Source organism: Oncorhynchus gorbuscha, unplaced genomic scaffold (assembly GCF_021184085.1).
Source record: "Oncorhynchus gorbuscha isolate QuinsamMale2020 ecotype Even-year unplaced genomic scaffold, OgorEven_v1.0 Un_scaffold_1344, whole genome shotgun sequence".
Taxonomy (NCBI): domain Eukaryota; kingdom Metazoa; phylum Chordata; class Actinopteri; order Salmoniformes; family Salmonidae; genus Oncorhynchus; species Oncorhynchus gorbuscha.
The window spans coordinates 100,795-110,326 of record NW_025746147.1 but is presented as its reverse complement, the minus strand read 5'-3'; positions in this window follow the sequence as shown (position 1 = coordinate 110,326).

The following is a 9,532-nucleotide window of genomic DNA, read 5'->3' as shown; positions in this document are numbered from 1 at the left end:
GAAGGGTCTAGGTGTGTTTTGGACCAGGCCAGAGAATGTAGCAGAAGACACCTCACAGACAGATAAGCCATGACAGAGAGAAGACCTCTGGACTTTAATAATCATCTGTTAATGTAGTGCAGGTTAGACCCCAACTACCCCCAGCTACCCCACTCTGCCCCTTTGGGTTAGACCCCAACTACCCCCAGCTACCCCACTCTGCCCCTGTAGGTTAGACCCCAACTACCCCCAGCTACCCCACTCTGCCCCTTTGGGTTAGACCCCAACTACCCCAGCTACCCTACTCTGCTCCTGTAGTTTAGACCCCAACTATCCCCAGCTACCCCACTCTGCCCCTGTAGGTTAGACCCCAACTACCCCCAGCTACCCCACTCTGCTCCTGTAGGTTAGACCCCAACTACCCCCAGCTACCCCACTCTGCTCCTGTAGGTTAGACCCCAACTATCCCCAGCTACCCCACTCTGCTCCTGTAGGTTAGACCCCAACTACCCCCAGCTACCCCACTCGGCTCCTGTAGGTTAGACCCCAACTATCCCCAGCTACCCCACTCTGCCCCTGTAGGTTAGACCCCAACTACCCCCAGCTACCCCACTCTGCCCCTGTAGGTTAGACCCCAACTACCCCAAACTACCCCGCTCTGCCCCTGTAGGTTAGACCCCAACTACCCCAAACTACCCCGCTCTGCCCCTGTAGGTTAGACCCCAAACTACCCCACTCTGCCCCTGTAGGTTAGACCCCAACTACCCCACTCTGCCCCTCTAGGTTAGACCCCAACTACCCCACTCTGCCCCTCTAGGTTAGACCCCAAACTACCCCACTCTGCCCCTCTAGGTTAGACCCCAACTACCCCACTCTGCCCCTTAGGTTAGACCCCAACTACCCCACTCTGCCCCTCTAGGTTAGACCCCAACTACCCCACTCTGCCCCTGTAGGTTAGACCCCAACTACCCCACTCTGCCCCTGCAGGTTTGAACACGTTTTAAATGCCCTGCTGCGTGGCTACGATGTTGACTTTGGCATGTTATTTATCAATCTGTTAATAGCAATATTGAAATGCTTATAACGTTGTTATAGTAATCATGTATTGACCTATTGCCTTTATCGTGGATGTCATACATATATTTACCTTTCAACAGTTTCTGTCTCTAGACTTCCAGGCTGACTGTCCACAGTATTTATCAAACTATCATGTGCAATTATTAAACTGAACCAGTAGCTTTTAGAGTCTTCTAACTATATAGTGTCTATAAAATGATATATATACCACCAGACTGGTGATCCCAGTAACTTATAGACCTACTGTATCTCCTAGAATGGTTAATAACAGTCTTGTTTAATCTTCATATATAGTTTATAAAGTGCATATACAGTACCAGTCAAAGGTTTGGACACACCTACTCATTCCAGGGTTTTTCTTTATTAAAAAATAACTATTTTCTACAATGTAGAATAATAGTGAATACATCAAAACTATGAAATAACACATATGTAATCATGTAGTAACCAAAAAAGTGTCAAACAAATCTAAATATATTTTAGATTCTTCAAAATAGCCACCCCTTTGCCTTGATGACAGCTTTGCACACACTTGGTATTCTCTCAACCAGCTTCACCTGGAATACTTTTCCAACAGTCTTGAAAGAGTTCCCACATATGCTGAGCACTTGTTGGCTGCTTTTCCCTCACTCTGTGGTCCCAACTCATCCAAACCATCTCAATTGGGTTGAGGTCGGGAGATTGTGGAGGCCAGGTCATCTGATGCAGTACTCCATCACGTTCCTTCTTGGTAAAATAGCCCTTATACAGCCTGGAGGTGTGTTGGATCATTGTCCTGTTGAAAAACAAATTATAGTCCCATTAAGCGCAAACCAGCTGGGGTGGCATATCGCTGCAGAATGCTGTGGTAGCCATGCTGGTTAAGTGTGCCTTGAATTCTAAATAAATCACAGACAGTTCACCGGCAAAGCAACCCCACACCATCACACCTCCTCCATGCTTTACGGTGGGAACCACACATGTGGAGATCAGCCATTCACCTACTCTTCGTCTCACAAAGACACATCGGTTGGAACCAAAATCAAACATTTTCACTCATCAGACCAAAGGACAGATTTCCACCGGTCTAATGTCCATTGCTCGTGTGTCTTGGCCCAAGCAAGTCTCTTCTTCTTATTGGTGCCCTGTAGAAATTTGACCATGAGGCCACAAGGCTCCCTAAACTCTATCAGCATATCGAATGCGCGACGCGGGCTGGTAGCATTCTGGACCATTGCTACTCTAACTTCCACGATGCATACAAAGCCCTCCCCCTCCCTCCCTTCAGCAAATCTGACCATGACTCCATTTTGTTGCCCCCTGCCTATAGACAGACACTAAAACAGGAAACGCCCATGCACAGGTCTATCCGATGCTGGTCTGACCAATCAGATTCCACGCTTCAAGATTGCTTCGATCATGTTCCGGGTAGCCTCAGACAATAATATTGATGTATACACTGACTCGGTGAGGGAGTTTGTTAGCAAGTGCATCGGTGATGTTGTACCCACTGTGACTATTAAAACCTTCCCTAACCAGAAACCGTGGATTGATGGCAGCATTCGTGCAAAACTGAAAGCTCGAACCACAGCTTTTAATCAGGGCAAGGCAACTGTAAACATAACCGAATACAAACAGTGTAGCTATTCCCTCCGCAAGGCAATCAAACAAGCAAGGCGTCAGTATAGAGACAAAGTAGAGTTGCAATTCAACGGCTCAAACACGAGACGTATGTGGCAGGGTCTACAATCAATCACGGATTACAAAAAGAAAACCATTCCTGTCGCGGACGTCTTGCTCCCAGACAAACTAAACAACTTCTTTGCTCGCTTTGAGGACAATACAGTGCCACTGACATGGCCCGCTACCAAAGCCTGTGGGCTCTCATTCACCGTGGCTAACGTGAGTAAAACATTTAAACGTGTTAACCCTCGCAAGGCTGCCGGTCCAGACGGCATCCCTAGCCGCGTCCTCAGAGCATGCGCAGACCAGCTGGCTGGTGTGTTTACGGACATATTCAATCAATCCCTATCCCAGTCAGCTGTGCCCACATGGTTCAATATGGCCACCATTGTTCCTGTTCCCAAGAAAGCTAAGGTAACTCAAATCAAATTTCAAATCAAATTTATTTATATAGTCCTTCGTACATCAGCTGATATCTCAAAGTGCTGTACAGAAACCCAGCCTAAAACCCCAAACAGCAAGCAATGCAGGTGAAAAACTCCCTAGAAAGGCCAAAACCTAGAAAGAAACCTAGAGAGGAACCAGGCTATGTGGGGTGGCCAGTCCTCTTCTGGCTGTGCCGGGTGGAGATTATAACAGAACATGGCCAAGATGTTCAAATATTCATAAATGACCAGCATAAATGACCAGCAGTAACTGAACTAAATGACTATCGCCGCATAGCACTCACTGCTGTCATCACGAAGTGCTTTGAGAGACTAGTCAAGGATCATGTCACCTCCACCCTACCTGTCACTCTACCTGACACCCTACCTGACACCCTACCTGACACCCTACCTGATACCCTACCTGACATCCTACCTGATACCCTACCTGATACCCTACCTGATACCCTACCTGATACCCTATAGACCCACTCCAATTTTCTTACCGCCCCAAGAGGTCCACAGACTGCCTATCTCATCTGGACAAGAGGAATACCTATGTAAGAATGCTGTTCATTGACTACAGCTCAGCATTTAACACCATAGTACCCTCCAAACTCGTCATTAAGCTTGAGACCCTGGGTCTCGACCCCACTCTGTGCAACTGGGTCCTGGTCTTTCTGACGGGCCGCCCCCAGGTGGTGAGGGTAGGTAACATCTTCACCCCGCTGATACTCAACACTGGGGCCCCACAAGGGTGTGTTCTCAGCCCTCTCCTGTACTCCCTGTTCACCCACGACTGCGTGGCCACGCACGCCTCCAACTCAATCATCAAGTTTGCTGACGACACTATAGTGGTAGGCTTGATTACCAACAACGATGAGACGGCCTACAGGGAGGAGGTGAGGGCACTCGGAGTGTGGTGTCAGGAAAACAACCTCTCACTCAAAGTCAACAAAACAAAGGAAATTATTGTGGACTTCAGAAACAGCAGAGGGAGCAGCCCCCATCCACATCGACGGGACAGTAGTGTAGAAAGTGGAACATTTTAAGATCCTCGGCGTACACATCACGGACAAACTGAAATGGTCCACCCACACAGACAGTGTGGTGAAGAAGGTGCAACAGCGCCTCTTCAACCTCAGGAGGCTGAAGAAATTTGGCTTGTCACTTAAAACACTCACAAACTTTTACAGATGCACAATCGAGAGCATCCTGTCGGGCTGTATCACCGCCTGGTACGGCAACTGCTCCGCCCACAACCGTAAGGCTCTCAATATTGGTAGTGAGGTCTGCACAACGCATCACCGGGGGCAAACTACCTGCTCTCCAGGACACCTACAGCACCCGATGTCACAGGAAGGCCATAAAGATCATCAAGGACAACAACCACCCGAACCACTGCCTGTTCACCCCACTATCATCCAGAAGGCGAGGTCAGTACGGGTGCGTCAAAGCTGGGACCGAGAGACTGAAAAACAGCTTCTATCTCAAGGCCATCAGACTGTTAAACAGCCATCACTAGCATTGAGTGGCTGCTGCCAACATACAGACTCAAATCTCTGGCCACTTTAATACATTTCATAAATGGATGTAATAAAGGTTTCACTAATCACTTTAATAATGTCTACATATCCTACACATCTCATGTATACTGTATCATCTACTGCATCTTGCCTATGCCGCACGGCCATCTCTCATCCATATATGTATGTACATTATCTTATTCATGCCTTTACATTCGGGTGTGTAAGGCAGTCGTTGTGAATTTGTTAGATATTACTGCACTGTCAGAACTAGAAGCACAAGCATTTCGCTACACTTGCATTAACATTTGCTGAACATGTGAATGTGACCAATAACATTTGATTTGAAGGCCTGTCTCTGAACAGTTGATGTTGAGATGTGTCCGTTACTTGAACTCTGTGAAGCATTTATTTGTGCTGCAATTTCTGAGGCTGGAAAACTCTAATGAACGTATCCTCTGCAGCAGAGGTACCTCTGGGTCTTCCTTTCCTTTGGCCGGTCCTGATGAGAGCCAGTTTCATCATAGTGCTTGACATGTTCCGTATTGACTGACCTTCAAGTCTTAAAGTAATGATGGACTGTCGTTTCTCTTTGTTTATTTGAGCTGTTCTTGCCATAACATGGACTTGGTCTTTTACCAAATAGGCCTATATTCTGTATACCAACCCTACCTGGTCACGACACAACTGATTGGCTCAAACGCATTAAGAGGGAAAGAAATTACACAAATTAACTTAAGGCACACCTGTTAATTAAAATGCATTCCAGGTGACTACCTCATGAAGCTGGTTGAGAGAATGCCAAAAGTGTGCAAAGCTGTCAAGGCAAAGGTTGGATACTTTGAAGAATCTCATATTTGGATACTACATGTTTCCATATGTTATTTCATAGTTTTGATGTCTTCAATATTATTCTACAATGTAGAAAATAGTTACACAAAAAAAAACTAGAATGAGTAGGTGTGTCCAAACTGAAATAGAAATTTGAGAGAGAGAGTAGGAAGGGCCTGGGTCAGAGAGTAGGAAGGGCTTGGGTCAGAGAGTAGGAAGGGCCTGGGTCAGAGAGTAGGAAGGGCTTGGGTCAAAGAGAAGGGCTTGGGTCAGAGAGTAGGAAGGGCTTGGGTCAGAGAGAAGGGCTTGGGTCAGAGAGAAGGGCTTGGGTCAGAGAGAAGGGCTTGGGTCAGAGAGAAGGGCTTGGGTCAGAGAGAAGGGCTTGGGTCAGAGAGAAGGGCTTGGGTCAGAGAGTAGGGCTTGGGTCAGAGAGAAGGGCTTGGGTCAGAGAGAAGGGCTTGGGTCAGAGAGTAGGGCTTGGGTCAGAGTAGGAAGGGCTTGGGTCAAAGAGAAGGGCTTGGGTCAGAGAGTAGGAAGGGCTTGGGTCAGAGAGTAGGAAGGGCCTGGGTCAGAGAGTAGGAAGGGCCTGGGTCAGAGAGTAGGAAGGGCTTGGGTCAGAGAGTAGGAAGGGCTTGGTTCAGAGATTAGGAAGGGCTTGGTTCAGAGATTAGGAAGGGCTTGGGTCAGAGAGTAGGAAGGGCTTGGTTCAGAGATTAGGAAGGGCTTGGTTCAGTGAGAAGGAAGGGCTTGGTTCAGAGAGTAGGAAGGGCTTAGTTCAGAGATTAGGAAGAGCTTGGGTCAGTGAGAAGGAAGGGCTTGGTTCAGAGAGTAGGAAGGGCTTGGGTCAGTGAGAAGGAAGGGCTTGGTTCAGAGAGTAGGAAGGGCTTGGTTCAGAGAGTAGGAAGGGCTTGGTTCAGAGAGTAGGAAGGGCTTGGTTCAGAGATTAGGAAGGGTTTGGGTCAGTGAGAAGGAAGGGTTTGGTTCAGTGAGAAGGAAGGGCTTGGTTCAGTGAGAAGGAAGGGCTTGGTTCAGTGAGAAGGAAGGGCTTGGTTCAGTGAGAAGGAAGGGCTTGGTTCAGTGAGAAGGAAGGGCTTGGTTCAGTGAGAAGGAGGGCTTGGTTCAGAGAGTAGGAAGGGCTTGGGTCAAAGAGTAGGAAGGGCTTGGGTCAAAGAGTAGGAAGGGCTTGGGTCAAAGAGTAGGAAGGGCTTGGGTCAAAGAGTAGGAAGGGCTTGGGTCAAAGAGTAGGAAGGGCTTGGGTCAGAGAGTAGGAAGGGCTTGGGTCAGAGAGTAGGAAGGGCTTGGGTCAGAGAGTAGGAAGGGCTTGGGTCAGAGAGTAGGAAGGGCTTGGGTCAGAGAGTAGGAAGGGCTTGGGTCAGAGAGTAGGAAAGGTTTGGGTCAAAGAGTAGGAAGGGCTTGGGTCAAAGAGTAGGAAGGGCTTGGGTCAAAGAGTAGGAAGGGCTTGGGTCAAAGAGTAGGAAGGGCTTGGGTCAAAGAGTTGGTAAGGGCTTTGGTCAGAGATTAGGAAGGGCTTGGGTCAGAGTAGGAAGGGCTTGGGTCAGAGAGTTGGAAGGGCTTGGGTCAGAGAGTAGGAATGGCTTGGGTCAGAGTAGGAAGGGCTTGGGTCAGAGAGAAGAGATTGGGTCAGAGAGTTGGAAGGGCTTGGGTCAGAGAGAAGGGCTTGGGTCAGAGAGAAGGGCTTGGGTCAAAGAGAAGGGCTTGGGTCAGAGAGAAGGGCTTGGGTCAAAGAGAAGGGCTTGGGTCAGAGAGTAGGAAGGGCTTGGGTCAGAGAGTAGGAAGGGCTTGGGTCAGAGAGAAGGGCTTGGGTCAGAGAGAAGGGCTTGGGTCAGAGAGAAGGGCTTGGGTCAGAGAGAAGGGCTTGGGTCAGAGAGAAGGGCTTGGGTCAGAGAGAAGGGCTTGGGTCAGAGAGAAGGGCTTGGGTCAGAGAGAAGGGCTTGGGTCAGAGAGTAGGGCTTGGGTCAGAGTAGGAAGGGCTTGGGTCAAAGAGAAGGGCTTGGGTCAGAGAGTAGGAAGGGCTTGGGTCAGAGAGAAGGGCTTGGGTCAGAGAGTAGGGCTTGGGTCAGAGAGTAGGGCTTGGGTCAGAGAGAAGGGCTTGGGTCAGAGAGAAGAGCTTGGGTCAGAGAGTAGGGCTTGGGTCAGAGAGTAGGGCTTGGGTCAGAGAGTAGGGCTTGGGTCAGAGAGTAGGGCTTGGGTCAGAGAGTTGGAAGGGCTTGGGTCAGAGAGTAGGGCTTGGGTCAGAGAGAAGGAAGGGCTTGGGTCAGAGAGAAGGAAGGGCTTGGGTCAGAGAGAAGGAAGGGCTTGGGTCAGAGAGAAGGGCTTGGGTCAGAGAGAAGGGCTTGGGTCAGAGAGAAAGGCTTGGGTCAGAGAGAAGGGCTTGGGTCAGAGAGAAGGGCTTGGGTCAGAGAGAAGGGCTTGGGTCAGAGAGTTGGAAGGGCTTGGGTCAGAGAGTAGGGCTTGGGTCAGAGAGAAGGAAGGGCTTGGGTCAGAGAGAAGGAAGGGCTTGGGTCAGAGAAGGAAGGGCTTGGGTCAGAGAGAAGGGCTTGGGTCAGAGAGAAGGGCTTGGGTCAGAGAGAAAGGCTTGGGTCAGAGAGAAGGGCTTGGGTCAGAGAGAAGGGCTTGGGTCAGAGAGAAGGGCTTGGGTCAGAGAGAAGGGCTTGGGTCAGAGAGAAGGGCTTGGGTCAGAGAGAAGGGCTTGGGTCAGAGAGTAGGGCTTGGGTCAGAGAGAAGGGCTTGGGTCAGAGAGAAGGGCTTGGGTCAGAGAGAAGGGCTTGGGTCAGAGAGTAGGGCTTGGGTCAGAGAGAAGGGCTTGGGTCAGAGAGAAGGGCTTGGGTCAGAGAGTAGGGCTTGGGTCAGAGAGAAGGGCTTGGGTCAGAGAGAAGGGCTTGGGTCAGAGAGAAGGGCTTGGGTCAGAGAGTAGGGCTTGGGTCAGAGAGAAGGGCTTGGGTCAGAGAGTAGGGCTTGGGTCAGAGAGAAGGGCTTGGGTCAGAGAGAAGGGCTTGGGTCAGAGAGAAGGGCTTGGGTCAGAGAGAAGGGCTTGGGTCAGAGAGAAGGGCTTGGGTCAGAGAGTAGGGCTTGGGTCAGAGAGAAGGGCTTGGGTCAGAGAGAAGGGCTTGGGTCAGAGAGAAGGGCTTGGGTCAGAGAAAGGGCTTGGGTCAGAGAGAAGGGCTTGGGTCAGAGATTAACTGGAACATAAATTGAGAGGAGAACCAAATGTTTGAAATGTGAACCAACTTTTCTCACTGTGGTGGGATCCCGGTATTAAAATGTTTTACATGATTAAAAAATACTGACTGAACCAAGTGATTTGTTATTACGCTTCTGGTTCCACCTAGTGGTCATGTGATGTAGTTGCAGTGTTCAGCTCTGATGACCAGGGCCCTGTTCAAACCTAGTGGACGACATCGGGTCCCATTTGGGACATTATCATGGTCACACTGGGCTAAGACATAATGAGCAGCACAATGAAAAAATAAATCTCTCCACAACCAGTTTTAAAACTCCCATGTCATCATCTTTATTACGTTTTCAAATCAGACTGAATTGATGTGATCAGGGATGTAAAGACTAAAAGACAGGAGAACAAATCAGCAGCGAAACAAACCTATAGTATAATAAACACACAACACAGAGGAGGAAAACATCCATCGCTCCATTGTGAAACTCATCAGAAACTCTCGATCCCAGAGGAGGAAATACTGTAGCCCTTTCTGGCCTAATGAAAGATGTTTGTTCTGACATTCTGGAGAGAAGTGGACCTGTTTTGGGTGATTATCTCAATGCGTTCAGGTCTTTATTTCCTTTGGTCTTTTTTTCTAAAAAGCATCACATTATTTACACATACAGTATATTACAACACTTCCACTCCTATTCTCTCAGTAGCTCAGTGTGGTGAAGCAGTGCTCTTGATGCCCTCCCCGTGTGTCTGATTGGTTACTGCATGTTAATTCGCCTCGTCTGATTGGCTTAAAGTGTGTTCCTGGCGTGTGCTGATTGGTGATACTGAGGGAAGGAGGG